This window comes from Tursiops truncatus, chromosome 4 (assembly GCF_011762595.2).
Source record: "Tursiops truncatus isolate mTurTru1 chromosome 4, mTurTru1.mat.Y, whole genome shotgun sequence".
In the NCBI taxonomy this organism is placed as follows: domain Eukaryota; kingdom Metazoa; phylum Chordata; class Mammalia; order Artiodactyla; family Delphinidae; genus Tursiops; species Tursiops truncatus.
In genome coordinates this window covers 35879277-35899873 of record NC_047037.1, presented here as the reverse complement: position 1 = coordinate 35899873, position 20597 = coordinate 35879277, and the positions used below count along the sequence as shown (strand labels likewise).

General features: G+C 42.6%; 1 protein-coding gene and 1 long non-coding RNA gene across 6 annotated transcripts in view; one reads left to right on the top strand and one right to left on the bottom strand.

The window, feature by feature from the left end:
• The window catches only part of KCNAB1 (potassium voltage-gated channel subfamily A regulatory beta subunit 1), a 396177-nt gene that overhangs the window by 190891 nt on the left and 184689 nt on the right, over positions 1–20597 (bottom strand). The gene's annotated exons all lie outside the window — the stretch shown is intronic.
• Positions 49–10043, top strand: LOC141278459 (uncharacterized). Of its 2 annotated transcripts, none has more exons than XR_012331212.1 (3): positions 49–219; positions 4808–4897; positions 9959–10043. It is a non-coding gene; the product is annotated as an uncharacterized lncRNA (long non-coding RNA). The 2 variants fall into 2 exon arrangements; XR_012331211.1 differs by lacking the exon at positions 9959–10043 and adding an exon at positions 6460–6538.

Sequence of the window (20597 nt, the reverse complement as noted above, 5' to 3'; positions counted from 1 at the left end):
CCCATTTCAGAAGCTGGAATCGCAATTCTCATCATCGCTGAGTGATGGTGACACCATAGAATGAGGATGTTCACCCTCAGAGAAGAGAAAGAACGCTGGTCACAAATAACTGCTTTGGAAGAGCCTGTGAACCTCCCAGCCTGTGGACAACAGACTCTGAAGAGGGAAGGAAGAGAACTAGATATTGATGTGGGTCCTGGAGAGGAAATCTCAGGAGAGGTAGATGCTCTAGACAGACTGGGGGATGCTGAGTCTGGGGACAGAAGTGTGGCCAGGGGAGGAAGCAACGTCCCCCAGTCTCAGGCCCTGGGCCTCACGGTGGACTTGAGCTGAAATGGCTGGTGGGAGGCCTGGGCAGATGAGCCTGGGCCAGCCTCTCAGCGCTCCTCAGTTCCCCCCAGCTGCGAGGAGGGGAGTAGGAAGGGGCCAGCTGTATGTGCCCTGGGCCCTGGCCAGCAGCCCAGGCCTGAGGAGTCTCCCTGGTGGGACCTGTGGGGATGGAGACTCAAGGCTGAATGGGCCCAAGGGCAGCCCGGCCCACACTAGCTCTGGCACCACGAGAGTCCCCTGGAACAGAGCCACAGCCAGAGGAAGTGCAGGGAGAGACCCTGAATTACCTGAGATTGTTTCACACACCCGCCAGGATGAGGGACAAAACACATAAAATTAAGCTCGGTTACAGAGAAGTGAAGAATGTCATGGGTCTCCCACAGCTCAGTTGGTGGGGTGAGACTCTTACCCATCTCGGTGACTTCCACTGGTCAGGAGGGCAGATGAGAGGGTTTATGGATCGAGGAAATCTTCTGCCATGACCCACTACCCCAGGCCCCTCCACTTGCACACAGGCTGGGAGAAATTCTCTGTGTGAGTCCAGAAGTTTGTACTACCAGTTAAACCCCAAATGAGGATTAAAAAGTAAAAGGAAACCAGGGGTCACTGAACCATAGGACACTAAGTGCTAAATTAGAGATAAACTGGGGTTTAATTAACGTGGGGGGGAAGGGATGCTATAAGACTGTGGCTTGAGCCCAGCACCCCGGGCAGCGAGAGGGACAGAGAGCCTGCCTCTCTTCCTGTCCCCCTCCGTCATCTCTGCTGCCTCTTCCTCGAAGTCCACACTCTCCTGTGACAAGGAACTTTCATTTGTTATCCCAGAGCTGTCTGCTTAGCCCTGACTCTTCTGTTCAGTAGGATTCCATTTGCTCTCTTCCTTCCCTTCCCCAACGCATATGGCACAAGATCTGCTCGGTGTTGCCAACTAGGAGAATAACAAAAGTATTGCTGCGTCTGCTGAGATTTCTCAAAAAATTTCAGAGACTTTTCTTATGAGAGCTTCCAGACTAGTTCAGGTTTTCATTGCCTTTCCACATTGGATGATTTAAAAAAAATAAGTTGTTCCCCCACCGCAACATCTTTTAACCTGTCTGATTCCGTTCATTCACCAAGGGCCTCCTTGCACCCCGTGTGTATCTCTCGAAGAATCTTTAACACACGGTGTTCCAACTGCTGAGTCTCTGCTCTCCTGCTCCCCACCCCTGGGTGAGGGCAGAGGCTGCACCTGGCAACACCTCCCCCTGCACCTAGCCTGGTGCCAGGGACGTGGCACATACTTGGAATTCTCTAATTCAACCAGATCTTATTGAATACTGAAGTTGAACTTGTGATGCAGTGTCTCTGGCACTACATACACAATGTTTTCCTGGAAATTTGGGGGAATCAAAACATGTATCTTCATGGACATATGTTTTAACTTCTGAAATCCTTTCTTTTTATGTTTTGCTCATCTTTAGGGGGCAATGGCTATGAAGCAATTTAGAATCCTAGCTTTCCTCATTCAACCTCTCTGTCAAGTAAATGCTCTACAAACAAAAATCTGAAGGTATTAAGAACACTACCGTCCCAAGAATAATTTTTCCTCATGAAGAAAATCACCTCCTTTAACTAATTTGTTTGATCAATATGCTTATCTAATTTATTTAAAACAAAAAACAAACAAAAAAATCCACTTGCACTCGTGTGCTCAGCACTGAGGCACACTTTTAATTATCCTGACATGATTACTCTCCACAAAGTGTTTCAAAAATAAAATGATAGAAGACACAGATAACAATATAAAAATATAACAGCAAGATAAGCACACAAATGTTGATACATGTAAAACAGAACACTTAGCTCTGCATTTTGAAAATAGTGTGAAAAAAGATGAACAAAATTCCAAATGCTCCCTGTCTTAAGCTAAGAAGAAAACTCAGAAATTGTTTTAGCCAACAGCAATAGGGCTAGGCATGTGTAAGAAATAACAGGGAAACAAAGAAATTATAAAGAGGAGAGAAGAACTCAGTAGGAAATGAAAATTAAAGAAGAAAAACAAAGCAAGAAGTTGTAGATTGAAGTAGTGGGGTGAAGGTCATCAACAACTACCTCAATTCCTACTGATTATCTTTTCTTCATTAGAAGGTACTCCTGAAACAAAGAGGTGTTTAAACAGGGAACTTTGACCTCCTGTGGAATTTTAATGGGAATATTAGTGGGCTGGTGGTCCAATATGGCGCTGGGCTAGAGATAGGAAGGGTGGTTTCTGCTGCAGTCCCACCATTGGCTGGAACATGACAGGAAGGTACTGCCTCGAAATTCCTCTACTTTTGCTTTTCTTCCATTTGCCCCTAAATAATCTTGTAGGGACAAAGAAGACAGTGACTCTAGAAATGGTTACCGTTTCTGTTAGTCAATGTGGTAAAATGAAGTGTTTAACAGTTCAGGAGCTGCAAAACCAAGCACAAGTTACTTAACCTCCCTGTGCCTCAGTTTTCTCATCTGACATGAGTCAGAGGCCTGACTTGGTCCAGAAAAGAGTTTTGGAGGGTCCAGGAGAATGGAAGGACTCTCCGTAAATACTAATTTTTAAGCTGAGGTTTTGAAAATGAAGAGACTCATCAAGAATGAGTACCATGACTCTCTCCCTTCACACAGGGGAGAGCCCATCCTAGGTGCATGCCTTGAAGGGAATCACATAGATTCCCATGGATTCAATAGCAATATTGAATTTACACTGATGACTCCCAAAGTTATTTCTTCAGATCAGAGCACTCCTCTGCGTTCAGACACAAGTACAACTGTCTGTCTTACAGCTCCACGTGTCATGCACCTCAAACCTTACATGTCCAAAATGGAACTCAATTTTTTTCCCTAAACCTGCTCCTCAGCTGAGTTAATAACACCACCATCCTCCCAATGACTCAAACCAGAAAGCAGGGAGAAGTCCTGTTTCTCAATCTCTCATGTCCAATTCACCAGCAAGAAATGTCAGTTCCATCTCCAGCATATATCTCAACTCTAACCTCTTCCCTGAATCTCTGCTGCAACCACCCTAATCTGATCCCTAGTATCACTTGTCTGGACTGCTACATAGCTCTTTGTCTGGTTTGCTTCTTCTCCTGCATCCCTCCAAGCCATTCTCCCAAGCATATGGCCTTTGCATATGCTGTTCCCACTCTCAGGATGCTCTTCCACCCACTCTTGACTGTCTCTTCATTTTTAGACTTCAGTCTAAATATCACAGCTTCAAAGAGCCCACCCTGATCACTCTATATAAAATAAGTCTTCCATCATGCTTTATATCTCAACTACTAGTTTGTTTTCTTTTATAGCTTCCTTTATTAATGTGTTTTTGTTTCTTGTGACTTGAGGACAGGAGCCCTGTGTGTCCTGTTCTTTTTGTCTCCCCAGTGTCTAGAACACTGTCTGGCCCTTGGCAGAGAGATGGCCCATATATATTTCCTGAATAAAAATGAACGAAGACTGGATCAGAATCCTCCTAATTGATCCCTCCCTCTGTTCCTGGTTTCACTGACTCTGCCCTGTCAGATTTACACTGCACATATTTGGAGAAATTCCAGTGGAAATCTCACAGAAGCACCAAGTTAGTTTAAAATATACAAAGATGTGAATCTTGAAAAAATTTAAAGGTCACAACTTTAAAGAGCTAAAAAATAACGTTTGGAAGAAAAATAACACTCAGAAATGATGGACAAGCTTTCTCAATGAGTTGTTATGTGAGTCTATGAAAGAATTTGAAGGCTGGAAGTTTCCAGATTCTTTAAGTGCTGTTTTGACTAATCTCACAGAGGCAATAAAATACTATAATGGGTGCGTTTCTGTACATAATATGCTAACTGGTGGATGAGTTTCTTATGATGTGAAATCATACAAGCCCAAGTCTATTGATTCTCTAACTCCTTCCAGTGAATCAGGTTCTCATTGATGACAAATCCATGAAAGACAGAGGTATCTTCTTAGGGTCACAAGGAGTCTGCAGAGGGCTCAGGCCCAGAAAGATGACCTTTTCTCCAACAGCAAGTGCCAGTGCCCCAACTCACCTGTCAGGCCTGATTCCTAGGGGCTGAAAACTGCATTTTCAGCTGAGTTAGGTGTGACCAGTGATCTCATTTCTCCTGGGATTATTTCAGCCCCAGGTGCCCTGTTTTTCTTGACTCTAGAGTTTCCTTTGTCACATTCCAAAATTTGGATCACACTTTTCACCTGGTACTTGAGGGTAAACTTTTACTTTTTCTTTGTTTTTTTGACTTATTAAATTTTGTGGGTTTTTTTTAACCTTATGGATAAAATATTAATAAATACATGTTTCCTATTTCAGGATTATTTTTCATCTTTACATATTTATGCTGCAGACACTCTTAAAAGAAAACAATATCATTTAAATTCTTCTTCTCTCCCTTACTCTCTCTTTTTAACATATCTCAGTGAGAGAGTTGTGTTTATTCTAGCACTCTGATCACTCTATTCACAGGTTTTAAGACAGTGGCATGCTGACAAGAACAGAATCACGTGGGCAAGATGCCTGAAAAACATCTGCTGAAAATTCATCTGCTGAATTAATGTAAGGGCTATAACTGAAAAACAAAACAAAACATGTTTTCCTAACATTAATCAACTTCATTTTTCCTAGAGTCCTTCATATTTGACTACTTAATTTTTGATGATTATCATAGCTAGCATTGGACAATCACTTATGAATAAGATAATTTACATATGTTACTTCATTTAATCCTCACACAAACCCTGAGGCTTACTACACTTGCTTTTTAGAAAAGAAAACTGACACACAATAAGATTTCTCCTGATTATATAGCATCTTAGAGACAAAGTCATATTTTGAACTGAAATCATGGTCAACTCCAAATTCTGAGCCTTTTTGCACCAGGTACCACACTCCTTAGTGAAGTGTGGCTGGCTCCTTATTTGCCTGGAGACATGATGTTCCTGCTAACTTATTTTTTAATGGACTTTAATGTGACCATAATGTGTCATGGACCGCATGTACATCAGTACTTCATACAGGATGCGTTACATGATTTCCTCTGAGCTTCTCTCCTACCAGTTAAAAAATAATGAAATGTAGAGCTTAAACTGTAGTTGATTTGCTTTATTTCCCTTCAAGTGTCTGCTATAAGAGTTTTTTGCTAAGAACTACTCCAGATCATATAATTAACTATATGAACTTGGAAAATTTATGTATCAGACCATGACAGACACAAATACCTTGCTGTTATTTCAGGTAGTGTAAATGCTTAATGTTCATTTAATTCGAGCTTGCTCTTGTTCCTTCAGAACAATCAGACGTCTCCAAAAATTAGGCTTAGGAAAATTGGATTTGTTTTAATTCAGTTAGCTCTATGGTGAGACGCTGTTCAGTAGCACAGAATGAGACACCCTCATTGATTTATTTCCCTTTCTCTTTTCTTCTTCTTTTCCCTTTTTTCTCTACTCCTTTCACATAGAGGCTGGATTTGGTCATTATTCTTCTCTCTGTTTGCAGTTCAAATTAGGGTTGGTTGAGACTATTCTAACACAGAACTTCCAAATCAATTGAAAAATAATTCCTGCCTTGAGTTCTCCCCAAGTGTCCCAACCACCACAGTCCCAGCTACTACCTTGTCCCGTCCATCTGTCCCCACTATCCAGGAACTTAATGGCTAAACCCTGCTCCAGCACCAGGGCCAACTTACCAACTCTGCTTCTAATAGAGCTTGTTCCAGCAAAATGTAATAATACAAACAATTTTGTACATTTCCATTACCTTGAGACCAGGAATCTCAAATGGAACATTCCCAAACTAAAACATTTTTATTTTGTAGGCTATAAGGTGTTAACAATGGAGATACAAATCCATAAAACTGTTCTAAATTCAAGTCTCATAATCTCAAATTCCAAATTCACAGAGTGAACTTGAGTTTTTCCTCGTGTTAAGATTACACTTGAACAAATAGACTATTTCTTTATTTTCAATTATACAATAAAGTTAGAGAATTAAGGACCAAAAATTTAACCAAATTAAAATGCAACTTTAAAACTGGTACATTTATTTCTAAAACATCAATCCATTTCTTTAGCCCCCAAACATTATTAATGTAGTAATTTGTTTTTCCCCTTTGTCACTAGGAAAAGGAGAATTACAAAGCCTCCTGAATCTGATCTACTGCTTGCTGAACACAGCATGCAATTAAAGTACAAGTGGATAAAACAAATTATGCTGTTTATTTATAAACTTTTAAACATTATTCTTTAACGACCAATGGCACACTCCCACCCTCCACTAATTAACACTATATGTTTATGTTTCCTTCTTGAGCAGCTATTAGGCATGTTGTTTTGGGTTCAGATGTGGTTGTCCTATCGACTCAGTGGCATAATGAGCTACGCTTCTGATGGAGGGTGAGGCCCTCTGAAAAAATAGAGGGTTTTACTATCAATTATTAAAGAAAGAGGCCAGGTCTCAGAACTTGGATGATTAACCTTGACGAGAAGGAGCAGGGATATCCCTCTGTTCAGGATCGCCCCCTCGGGGTCTAGAATGACAGGAGAGTGGAGGGCCAGACTGGACATAGGTCATGATGGGCTCTTGGAGCCTCAGATCATAAACTTACAAACAGATCCTATTTACTTGTATGCTACTCTCTCAGTTTATTTCTTTATTTTTATTTTTTACCTCTTATGTAGTATTTCTAGAAGTGCAGTCCATAGACCAGATCAGAATCATCCAGAATCATCCCAGATGCACTAGAGCAGAATCTTTGGGATCAGGATCATGTGATCTGATATTAAAGATCTGATCTATATCATGTAGGGGATCCCTGGCCAGAAGCCAGTCTGCTTTAAGACCTATACTCAGAGCGGAACAGTAGCATTAGCAACATGTGGGAGCTTGTTAGGAATGCAGAACCTGGGGCCCCTCCTCAGACCTACTGAATCACAAACTGCAACTTAACAAGAATCGTTAGGTGAGTCCTGTGCATGCTAAAGTTTAAAAAACATTGGCCTGGGCTTCCCTAGTGGTGCAATGGTTAAGAATCTGCATGCCAATGCAGGGGACACGGGTTCGAGCCCTGGTCCGGGAAGATCCCACAGGCCGTGGAGCAACTAAGCCCGTGCCATACAACTACTGAGCCTGCATTCTAGAACCCACGAGCCACAACTACTGAGCCCGCATGCCACAATTACTGAAGTCCGCACTCCTAGAGCCCATGCTCTGCAACAAGAGAAGCCACCACAATGAGAAGCCCGTGCACCACAACAAAGAGTAGCTCCCACTCGCCACAACTAGAGAAAGCCCATGCACAGCAGCGAAGACCCAAAGCAGCCAAAAATAAATAAACTAATTTATTTAAAGAAAAAGTTTTAAAGTTTTTAAAAAAACAAGGAACATTGGCCTAAGGCACAGAGAAAAATGTTTCAAAGCTGTGGCAGTTAGAGAGCTTGTATCTGGAGCCCATTTTATGCAGGAAGATCTAAGTTCACAGCCTGGAAGGTAGAGATTGAAGAAGGGGGTTGGGGGAGGGAGGCTGACACAATTATTTATAACAATGAAGGGGTCTGTGCAGATTATGTTTCCTGTAAGAGTTTTTTTCCTTAACATGTATGTAAACTGCACCGACTCTACTAATTAATCATTTGGGAGAAGTCTCTGTGTGTCTGATTCCATTGCTCCCATCTCTGTGACCAAGAGGAATTCTAGTTGTGCACCTCAGGGTGGTTAGACATCTTGAGGAGAACTAAGCCTGGAGGCTGAGACCCCTGGACTTTGTTCCTGAAGTCCCCCGTGCAATGTCAGCCAATCCCAGTGTTGCTCGGCCCCGGTTGTTCATCAGGAACACCTGAGAGCTCTCATAAACTCCAACACCCACACCCCACTTCAGGCCACTTAAATGGGAATTCCTGGGGATAAGGCTCTGGGCAGATATTTTTAAAAAGCTATTGTGTGTGCAGGCCAGGCTAACTCCTTCCAAAATTGAAAAGTGAACAGTGTGTCACAAGAGACCATGGGGGTGAAGGAGATGGCATTTAGACATGCTCCTCCATCAACTCCAGGGGATGGAGGTCCACAGCATAGAAATACTGCAGAGCTAGGGAACTGGGGGACAGTTAGACGGGCGCCTGTCCATAAGGAGACCCTATGTGAAGAGCTGAACTTATTGTGGTGCTTTCCTTTGGATCAAGAGGACAGGCGATGCAGCTTACAGTCAACTTTTCCAATTGAATATTTTAATTCCTTTGAGGTCTCCCCAAACCGGAAGTGTAGTCTCCCTTTAGCATTACCTGTAGTATTGGTGCTGTAGAGGGAAAAAGAAATGTAGACGTAAAAGGAAGTTTGGCTTCCTCCACGGTCACACCTTATTTGAAATTCATGTGTTTTTTGGGAATAGGGTATTATTGAGGGGACTTTGCCAGGTGTTTGGGTGGTGCCCCTGGAGGATCTGAGAGGGTGGCCCAAGCTCAACTGGAAGCATGGGGCTGTGTATGGGGCAGGGAGCAGCTGCCAGGGCGTGGCTCTGATATGTATAATCCTTTCCTGACATACGCTAGGTAGTGTTTTTCAAGTTGACAGCTGTGACCCATTAGTTTGTCATAAAATCTCTTCTAAAGGTCACGTCCAGTATTTTTAAGCAGGATAAAATGGCATGGAGTGGAATAGAATAGAAAATATCAGAGTTCAGAGTCCTTCTAAGGATAAATACTGTTTTGTGAAACTTCGGTTTATGGTATGCATGTATATGTATAGCTGTTTACAGTGGAAAGTGTATTTCCTTCTATGGTTATGGTCAAAGAATTTGAGAGCTACTGGATTACATTTCTTTGCAACAGAATAAAAAATAAATTTTATTGGACACAGCACTGTATGTCACCATGAGACAGGCCACCGGGAAGATAAGCCATGATCTCAGCCGGACAAAGCTTAGGGACTGATAGGGCTATGAGAGCAACAGGCATAAGAGGAGTAGAAGGTATGACAGCATGTGTACTGACGTTCAATAGCAGGAGTCGGGCTTTAATTGCAGCACAAATTCAGAGAAAGACAATGTGGTTAAGATGCTGACAGCTGAGCTCACCATCTCACCTTGGCTTTTTCTTGGTACTCACCCCAAACTTGGTATGAGTCTGATGGGTTTAAGGGCCTAAAAAGAACTCCCCCTAGGTCTAGATCTGTGTTTTATTTTATAAGTTTTCTTCATTGAGAGTCGACAACTTTCTACCAGATTTCAACCCTATGACTTATCCAGAAATATAGGTAAGTAATACCCTAAGAGAAACTAACATGTATATGTTAAATATATATCTATACACAGAGTGGCTTTACATTACAAAAGAAGTTTTTATATTCCTTGTACAGTCCAGTTTATAAGTGCATTTCAAATGATTAAGTTTACCATGAAAATATGCTTACATGTAAAAACATGCTACAATTTCCCAACCAGCATATTATACAAAGGGAAGAGGGTCTCTTTTCATTGATAATCATTTGGTAAGACCAAGATCTCTCTACTACTCACCTTAATTTGGGGCAGTGGGTAGCAAAGCGGAGAGGGGGGTTGTTAGGAGAGTCTAAAACTCTCAGTAAAAAATAACAATAAGAAAAGTGAAATATTCTGCTATTACATGTCAGGAAGAAGCCACTACTATCTTGGCAGCAAAGATGGCCAATGAGGAAACGGCAATAATGATCCGGGAAGGCATCCAACTTATAAAACCTATTTCCTCTCCTCACACTCACTGACTTGGCCTATCCGTTGAGATCATCACAGGCCCATTGAAGATGCAGGTGGTGATTCTGCCTACAAGGTTCCTATGTTGGTTATTTATTTCCGATAGCCTTGTCTGAGGGGGCGAGGAGGGCATTCTGGCTGGAAGCCTGAGGGAGGAACCTGGAACTCTCAGGAAAGGAGCTTCCCACAGGGGATGGTGGACTGTGGTGGTTTTTAAAGCGCCACCCCCCCACCCCCATTACTCTGAAAGAGGTGTCGTGGCGGGTGGTTGTCAAGAGTTTTTCCTCCCTTTCAGAAGGAATCCTGAGCCACTGCTAACACCTCTAGGGATTATAATTTTTTAGCTTATCCAGAGTCAGTTTCCATTGGATTTTTCCTTTTAGTTAAGCTAAATGCTAGTCAAGATGGACGTTTCCACTGGGCCCTAGTGAAGGATATTTCAGAGTCACGCTGATATCCAGGCAACAAGATATGTAGGATTCTTCTGTGGGTCTCTCAGAAATGCTTCTGTTCTAATATTAAGAAATAATGCCTCCCCCAGTTACCTTTGATACAAACCATGATAATACACAGTACTTTAACTTCAGAAATTGTTTTTTACATTCACAGTCATATTTGATGTTTACGATAAGCTTGAGAGAAGTTGAGCAGATGTTATTATCCACCGTCACAGGAGAGAGAATGGAGACACAGAAGCTTGAGAGGAGTTTCCCTCATGTGACTAGGTAGCAGAAAGATGTGGAATGAACCAGCATCCCTCTCTCTAGGACCCACAGAGGAGGAGGACAAGAAGCCACGAAACCAGAGTGAGGCTCATTATCCTGATGCCTGTGAGCTCTCTACCCTCCACTGGGTCCTGTAGTTTCCAGGGGCACAAAGGCAAGAGAAGGCAACCACCCTGGGGCAGGTTTGCGACTGCTACTGGGACACTCCATAGCACACGCCTGCTGCCTGCCTGGGAAGAAGGTCAGTAGATGGACACAGGTGTTACTGTGATTGAAACGGGCTGGTCTTTTGGCTGAACTGAAGTTGTCAGAGTTGTGGGGAGAGGCCATGATAACTCAGGCACTGGAGCCACAAATCTGAAGTTCCAATCATGGCTCTGCCACTTATTACCTGTGAGGCTTTGGGCAGCTCACTTCACCTCTCTGAGCACCAACTCCTATTCTGTAAAATTAGTTAAAAGTCACCATCCAGGGTTTTTGTAAAGATCAGAAGGTTACACATGGTAGTCACTTAAATAATTGGAGGAGGGTGCTATTACTATTTTCTTGGGCCCCAACTGGGGCATACAACATTTGGAATAAACCCTGTTGCTTTAAACTTTATTATAAGAAGTAAATAAGATAGTCTTTATGTTCCAGGATATCAGAAAAGGGTGACTATGGAACATTATTAAATATTTGCTAGAACAGATATACCACACTTCTACCTGGAATATAATATCGAGGCCCACATTCCTACTTTCTTGGACAAAACGTCACAATCATTTAGTGTAGACCAACCCCCCTGGGTCATTCATATCCCTGTCCCTCAAGCCTAGGCCAGGTTCCTGACTGCTTCTTCCAATCTGAGCTGCCTCCCCACCCCTCATTATGCCCCCCTCCTGGGAATAATGTTCCCCTTCTGGGAATTTCTCTAAATTTTGATTTTATCTTCTTGAAGGCGTGTGTTAGAAGTGTTGGTGGGTTTTGTTGGTGGTAATGGTATCATGGTCAGGGGTCCTATTTTTGCCCGATCCTGCCCTGTGGCATACTGCCCACCCATCCCACAGCCCCATGAGGCGCCAAGGGAGATACAAGCACAGGACAAGGACACACTTAGGATGAGCAATGAGCAAACTGCTCACTCTGCTGCCAGCTGGGGATCCGCTGGCAATCTTGGAGCAGAATCATGGGAAAAGGATAGAGATCTAAAGGGTCTGTTTTTTCCTCCTTAAGTTTAAATCTGAAATTTGCCATACTCTGAAAGCCTTAATGAAGTGAAAGGAAGTGGAAATGCCAACATAAGTATAAGATGACTGCCTTCTCAAGTGAAAGTGGGCCATCGCTTTCCAACCTAAAAGGGAGAAAAGAGAGTTCTGTGCTCATATGCAAAACCTTTGAACAAACAGAACCCTGCCCACTACCAGCCTGGCAGACTTGACCTAATCCATGTGTCCTGGAACTTGATCAATCAGATTTGTGACCACTTCTCTGAGGGGCAGGTAGTGAGGGGAGGGGCATGGAGATGGGTCTCCTGTCACCTCTGGAGGCTGGCAGCACATGTCACACAGTGCTGGTGTCTCATTGCTAGTGTATACATCCTCTTCCCAGCCAGATTATGAGCTTCCTAAGGATGGGGTCTGCTGTTAGTTCATACTGCACTGGGTTTGGAAGAGAGAAATAGGCAATACTTTGAATGGGGAACCGGATAAAGGAAGAAAATTGGTATTTATCAAACACATGCTGTGTAGCTATGCCAGGCTCTGAACTCTCACTGTATTTAATTCTCACAACAATCGTTTGAGATAGGCATTGCTGCTCCTCTTCCACATGTAAGGTTGGGTAGCTTACCTAAGGTTACTAGTGACAAATACCAGGTGGAGAGGGTAGGGCTTGAGCCCAGATTTGTCTAACTCCAAGTCTGTTCTCTTTACCCTCACCATGCTGTCCTAGAAGCTCCCAGAATAGAAGGAAACATACCAATGACCATGCATGCACCCCATGTACATGTCATGGGACATGGTACAATGACCATAGGGCATCGCACATCACTGGATGTGCTACAGCTCCACGAAGGGGGCTTCGTTAGTGGAGAAGGCAGTTTCTATTGGTGTCACTAGGCTCCTAGGGGAGGACGGAGGAGACGAAGAAGGAAAGGAAACAGAAGGAAGGGTGAAGGAGTAAGAAAAATAAGGACAGAGGATAAAAGACAAGTACAGGAAAAAAGAAGAAAGTGGGGAAGAAAGAAAGTGAAAGCAAGTCAAATGTATTACTCAGCTCTCTGACTCCGATAAAAAATGCTCTCACCTCTCCCAGTAAATAGCTCTGAAGCCACCCACCACCTACTCTTCAAAACAGCAAATTCCTCTCCCCGCAACCTCCCAACGTCAGTGTCCCCAGATGATGATTTATTTCCACCTTATCTCACTTATATATAACAAAACTTTATTTCTAGAGGAGGAGTTTTGATGTCTTCAGGCAGAAGGAAGTAATTTGAATAATTTCTGTGCATCTAAACGCTATGTGAATTATGTTAAAATTAGTGAGATTGGTAGCAAAGGCAAAAAAATGAGACAATAATGGTGACAGGAATAGTAGTACTTTAACACACTGATTTTTTTTTTTAACTTACTTAATACAACACAAATTTATTTTCTTACATCTGGAAGCCAGGAGTCTGGAAACAGTCTCACTGGGCTAAAGTCAAGGTGTCAGCAGGGCCAGTTCCTCCTGGAAGCTGTAGGGGAGCCTGTGTAGGGGAATCTGTAGGGGAGAATGTGTTTCCTTGACTTTTCTAGCTGCTGCAGACCACCTGCATCCCTGGTCTTGTGGCCCCTTCCTCACCTCACCCCAGCACTCTTGCCTCCCTAGTCACATCCCTTGCTTCCTCTCCTCCCTCTTAAAGAGTGATTACATTTTTTTTTACTGGGGTATAGTTGTTTTACAATGTTGTGTTAGTTTCTACCATACAGCGAAGTGCAGTAGAGTTCCTAGTGCTATACAACAGGGTCTCATTAGTAAGACACTGATTTTTACTTGCCTACCAATTCTGTTACATCGCAATAGCACTCTCACTGGCACTTATGCCCTATACTTACACAATCAATGGCTATAAACATATACTCTCATCTAATCTGCATTTATGACAAAAACTTTTAGTTTTGAAATTGTGGTCCTTGGATATGTCATGTGAAACTTGCTTATAGACCTGAGTATGACTGAGTTGTGATGTATCAACTCACTGAACTCCACAACTGTTTCTGCAAACTGGACTGCCCAACGGGCATCCTCCTTTCCTGACCATTCCTTGTATTTCTTTCTCATGGTGAAGACTTGTTCAAAAGAGAGAAAAATCTCCAAGAGAAGAGGACTGACTACAAGCTCTCTTATAATCTCCATAAGTCATGTCCTCGATTAATCTCTGGAAATTTACCAGGGTCACAAATGTACAAATAAGTTATTCTAATTTTTCCTCTGTGCCATCCTGGATATGTCAACTCCATGGATCATCAGAATTAAGCTCCAAATTCTCTTCAAGTTGCTGTCCAGAGTTTTAGTCTGTAGATGAGCTTTGTTGCTGCTCCCCATCAGTCGTGAAACTAATTCAATAATAAGCAAGATTTTAGCACTATGGTTAGCAGTATTGTTACTCTTAAATATGTTGTCAATTACAAAAATTAAATTAGACATATAATTATAGTTCCTTGGGTTGTAATCAATGTTTCTGATATCTTACTCCCAAGTAGATAACCACAAATCAATCTCATAAAAACGTTAAGATACACACAATGTTGGCCAAAGGGATGTCAAGCTATTATTTTCATTATCTGTGTGATGCAAAAAACAAAACAAAAACTCCAAAGCAGCTTTATAGCATCCCTTTTTAAAAAGGTCTTTGTGCTCTTTTCATATCTAAGCAAAATTCTGATTCATTAGCTACTGTTTTATAATAGGTTCACGTTATAACATACCAAACAACAGATGAAATGCTGACAGAGAAAAAGAAAATGGAAGCTCCTCCTTGAGGTATCTTGGTGTCAGTTGAAAACGACATGTTCCAAAAGCCTGGAAATCCTAACTCGATTATTCCTGGAGACCCAGAAAATGTCTGGATATTGACAGGTTAATGCTTTATTTTTAACAAATAATTTTGAGAATGTACTATGTATTAGGTAGTGTGCTGGTGGTAAATAGAGCTGTAGCCCTCAAGTGCAAGGAGCTCACAGTCCAGGGAAAAAATGGACATAGATATGAATAACTGAATCGCATGCGAGGATAATAGAGGTGTCTTGTGGTAAGTGTTGTAATCCATGTGTGTATGAAGTAAAGTAGGAACTCAAAGCCACCCTTCTCCGGTCAAGGTGGAGGCAAAGGCAAAGTAATGACGTGGTAAGGAAGAGAGGGGTGTGAACTCGCAGAGAGAAGGAAGAGGAAGCGGGAACAGGGTCTAGAGGTATAAGGGAGAGTTTTCTGGCAAAAGAAGAACACGGGAAAGAGCATTCTGGGATGAAAAAATAGCAAGGGACAAGCCAGGGAGGTGTGGGAAAGAACAGAGTGTTAGGGAATCTAGAAGCATCTGGAGAGAAGCACCTGACAACAGGAGTGAGCACATGGAGAGCTGTATCTGTCGAGAGCCACTGGGGTTTTCACCTTTAAGCAGGGAAGTAACAAGAACGGATTGGTTTTTAGAAGCAGAATCTAGCAATTTAGCAGCAGGTTCTAGCACACATTTGGAGGAGGGGGCAAGGCTGGAGTCAAGGGAATGATCGAGAGGGAAGTGTCTGATCTTAGCACTGAGATAGTCTGGAAGTTTGGAAGTTGAGGGAATCGAGGTGGAATTCCAGGTTCAGGCTTAGATATTCACAACAAGGTGCACATGGTCCACAGTGAGTTCTGATGGGTGTAGTGCGGAGGGTCTCAGGTCCCAGAAAAGGGTGGGTGCAGGGGTTGAGATGTGTTCCCAAAATGGGAAGCTAGGGATCATGATTTCTGACTAGGCTTGACTTCTACTTATATGAGAAAAAAAGCCAAAGTTAAATTAAAAAAAAAAATCCAAAGGGAAATTAAAGCTCAAACTACATTTATTGGGCAGCATTCAGAGGCTTGCCACAGTGCCAGCCAGCAACATGTACCTTTCCTTTCTTAACCCTAACAGTAGCTACCATGTATAGGAACTGGTTGTTCTTAGTTTCACAGGTGCAGAAACTGAGGCAAATAAAATAACTTGTCCGAAACTTCACTATTCACAAGGGGAAAGCAGAGCTGCGCTCCCAGGTCTGTGTGCCTCTGAACCCATGCTGCAAGCAAGAGGCAAAGGAAGAAGACTTCTCCACAGGCCTTGGTGTTCAGGAGCCCACAGCATCATTCTATCGACACGTCATTTGTTTGTCAAAAGGAGCCAGGGAGATGGAGCCTCGGGTCAGCGAAGGCTACTTATTGATGGTGTAGCTGGTCCACTAGGCTCTGCGTCTCTATTTCCCTGACCCTGTGCTGCCACAACTGGAAACGTTCATTTCTTCTAAAATAAAGAGAGGCACATACTCACTACACCAAAATTAATTTCTGAGGAATCAAGAACTTAAATGTAAAAAGATGAAACCTAAAAAGTTTAGAGGAAAATTTGGGACTTAAAAAAAATTATCTAGAGGGACTTCCCGGGCAATCCAGTGGTTAAGACTCCGCGCCTCCAAATGCAGGGGGCGTGGGTTCGATCACTCCTCAGGGAACTAAGATCCCACATGCCTCTCAGCGAGGCCAAAGAAAAAAAAAAGATCTAGAACAACTTTCAAAGCATGACACAAACTCTAAAACCTGATACATTTAACTACATAAAAACTAAACATTTCTGGAAAAATCAATCTTGTATACAAAAAGATAATTTTCTTAATAAATCATAAAGAGCTCGAACACATCAATATGAAAAGACCAACAACCCAACTGAAAAATGAACACTTTCACAGAAAGTTGAGAGAAAATAGAAACAGAAGTGAATTTTAAATATGTGAAAAGACAAAAATTAAAACTTCATTGTGATACCACTTTTTACCTATCAGATTAAAAAAGATCAAAAATTTTGTTATTATTATTCATTACTACGGTATGGGAAACAGATATTCTCAAGTATCATCAGTAGGAGGATATTATGAAGCTATCTTATTACACAGTGATTTGGCAATATGCATGGAAAATTTAAATAGACTTTCCATTTGACCATGCAATTTTACTTCTAGAAACTTCTCCTATGATTATACTTACACTTATATATAAAAATGCATGTATCATGCTGATCAGTGCAGTGATTGTGTTTGCATGCAGAAAAGAACTAGGAACAATTTAAATAGAAACCCTCCGAAGTCAGTTATAATACAGCTACCCAAGAATATTCTACTAAAATGAATGTGGAAGATACATATGGAAGTCACCTGATTTCCAAGATATATTTTTAAAGGAAAGAAGAAAGATGAAAAACAATGTATGTAATATATCACCATATTTTAAGGAAAAAGTATACACGTATGCATGTACATGTGTCTGTCTATTCATAAACTATTAAAATGCATGGAAAATGGGTAACAGTCGAAGGTGGAAGAACTAAGGACAGATAAGGGAGGGAGATTTACTTGTCACTGTGTACCTTTTTCATTGTTTGAAATTTTTTTACTGTGTGCATTCATTTCCTCTTCCAAAATAAAAGGAGAAAGGCAATAAAGAAGGGCAAAGGGAGTGAGCAATGATGCACAAGAAGGATAGGAGTGCAGGAATACTACCCAACCACATTTTAGCCCTGTTCCCATTCATCTCTGGCCAGCTTCAAGGCTCCTTGAGGCTTCACACTGTAAGGCTAACCCCACAAAGGTTGGCTAAGGGACCAAGGAAAAGATAAGAACTATTTTACAGTTAGACTTCCTACCAAACTCAGTTATGAAAACTTAGAAATCAACAATTAATCATAAAATCCAGGGTGAAACTGGTCTCCCCAGAGGAAGTCACAAATTGTAGGCAGTACTGTGTTGTCATTTTCCTTAACCTAAGGATAAATCAGTTTTCATAACAATAAATCACAATTTCATTATTACTTTAAAATTTTACCAAAAGGGTTTGTATCACAATAGCCATATTTTCTGATAAAAAGAAAAAATCAGGCCTCTTGGTCTGACCATGGGCTTGCTCTGATTGTGGTCTGAGTACTGGATGGAAATCACTGCATTTACAGGGAGGGTAGATGTTTACTGAGTATGGAGGCCTTGTCCTCATCTGGCAGGTGGAGACATGTTGCCGAAACCTGGAGACACAGAAAGGCTTTTGTGCCCAGGAGCCCCACAGGGTTCTGCTCAGTTACAAACCCCCCTTTTCTTTGGTACTCCTCAATCTTGAGGAGAACAGGTGTTGGACAGGAAAGGTAATATTATTTTGGATAGAGGTGTTAATAATAAACTCAGCAGAGGAACTCAGTTTTGGGGGACTTGGTTTGAATCATCTGCCAAATGCCTGGACATTCTCGGTGGAAAAGCTGTGCTTGTGCAGGAATGGACCATGACAAATACTGGCTGGAACTAACCCGCACACTAGGGGGCGCACTATTCCATTACACACCAGTTCCAAGTAAATGAAATGCACAGGTATATGAGTAAATACTGTACAACTGATTTGGTTAAACTGTCAGAGTATAAACGATCCACTTTATGAAAAGAAATTGGATGACCAAACTTAGTGAAAACCTTTTGGTGAAGGAGTGGGATCCTGTATGAAAGCAAGAAAAACTTGGCTTCAAATGACTTATGCCTGACCTCTTTACTCATGTATAAAGTTGCATTAGTGTTTCATATTTTAAAATACACCATTCAAATAAAAGCACATCCACAATCTCTAATTAAAAATCCAAACACACAAAGCCAAGAAATAACCTTTTTTAAAAACCAACTTATTTTAATTAAAAAACTCATATTAGGAGAGACCTTCAAGATGGCGGAGGAGTAAAACATGGAGATCAACTTCCTCCCCACAAATACATCAGAAATACATCTACACGTGTAACAACTCCTACAGAACACCTACTGAACGCTGGCAGAAGACCTCACACCTCCCAAAAGGCAAGAAACTCCCCAGGTACCTGGGTAGGGCAAAAGAAAAAAGAATAAACAGAGACAAAAGAATAGGGACGGGACCTACACCAGTGGGAGGGAGCTGTGAAGGAGGAAAGGTTTCCACACACTAGAAGCCCCTTTGCGGGCAGAGACTGCGAGGGGCGGAGGGAGGAGCTTCGGAGCCCCGGAGGAGAGCACAGCAACAGGGGTGCGGAGGGCAAAGCGGGGAGATTCCCGCACAGAGGATCAGGGCCGACCGGCACTCACCAGCCCGAGAGGCTTGTCTGCTCACCCGCCGGGGTGGGCGGGGCTGGGAGTTGAGGCTCGGGCTTCCCACAGAGCCCAGGGAGAGGACTGGGGTTGGCTGCGTGAACACAACCTAAAGGGGGTTAGTGCACCACAGCTAGCCGGGAGGGAGTTCGGGAAAAAGTCTGGAGCTGCTGAAGAGGCAAGAGACCACTGTTTAGGGGTACACGAGGAGAGGGTATTCAGAGCACCGCATAAATGAGCTCCAGAGACGGGTGCGAGCTGCAGCTATCAGCGCAGACCCCAGAGACGGGCATGAAACGCTAAGGCTGCTGCTGCAGCCACCAAGAAGCCTGTGTGCAAGCACAGGTCACTATCCACACCTCCCCTCCTGGGAGCCTGTGCAGCCCGCCACTGCCAGAGTCCTGTGATCCAGCGACAACTTCCCCTGGAGAACGCATGGCACGCCTCAGGCTGGTGCAACGTCATGTCATGCTGGTATCTGCCGCTGCAGGCTTGTCCCGCATTCCGTACCCCTCCCTCCCCCGGGCCTGAGTAAGCCAGAGCCCACAATCAGCTGCTCCTTTAACCCTGTCCTGTCTGGGCGGGGAAGAGATGCCCTCAGGCGAACTACATGCAGAGGCGGGTCCAAATCCAAAGCAGAACCCGAGGAGCTGTGTGAACAAAGAAGAGAAAGGGAAATTTCTCCCAGCAGCCTCAGGAGCTTCGGATTAAATCTCCACAATCAACTTGATGTACCTGCATCTGTGGAATACCTGAATAGACAACGAATCAATCCAAAACTGAGGCGGTGGACTTTGGGAGCAACTGTAGACTTGGCATTTGCTTTCGGCATCCAAGTTGTTTCCAGTTTTATGTTTATCTTAGCTTACTATGACTTTATTATCACTGGTAGATTTGTTTATTGATTTGGTTGCTCTCTTTTTTTTTTTTTTTTTTTTTTTGCGTTACGTGGGCCTCTCACTGTTGTGGCCTCTCCCGTTGCGGAGCACAGGCTCCGGATGTGCAGGCTCAGCAGCCAATGCTCACGGGCCCAGCCGCTCCGCAGCATGTGGGACCTTCCCGGACCGGGGCACGAACCCGTGTCCCCTGCATCAGCAGGCAGACTCTCAACCACTGCGCCACCAGGGAAGCCCTTCCTTTTTTTAATATATATAGATATATATATTTTTTCCTTTTTCTCTTTTTGTGGGTGTGTATATGTATGCGTCTTTCTGTGATTTTTGTCTGTATAGCTTTGCTGCTTTTACCATTTGTCCTAGGGTTCTGTCTGTCCGTTTTTTTTGTTTGTTTTTCTTAGTATACGTTTTAGCACTTGTTATCATTGGTGGATTTATTTATTGGTTTGGTTGCGCTCTTCTTTTTTTATGACTTTTTAATTTTTTATTTTTACTATTATATATTTTTAATAACCTTATTTTATTTTATTATTATTTTCTTGCTTTCTTTTTTTTCCTCCCTGTTCTTCTGAGCTGTGTGGCTGA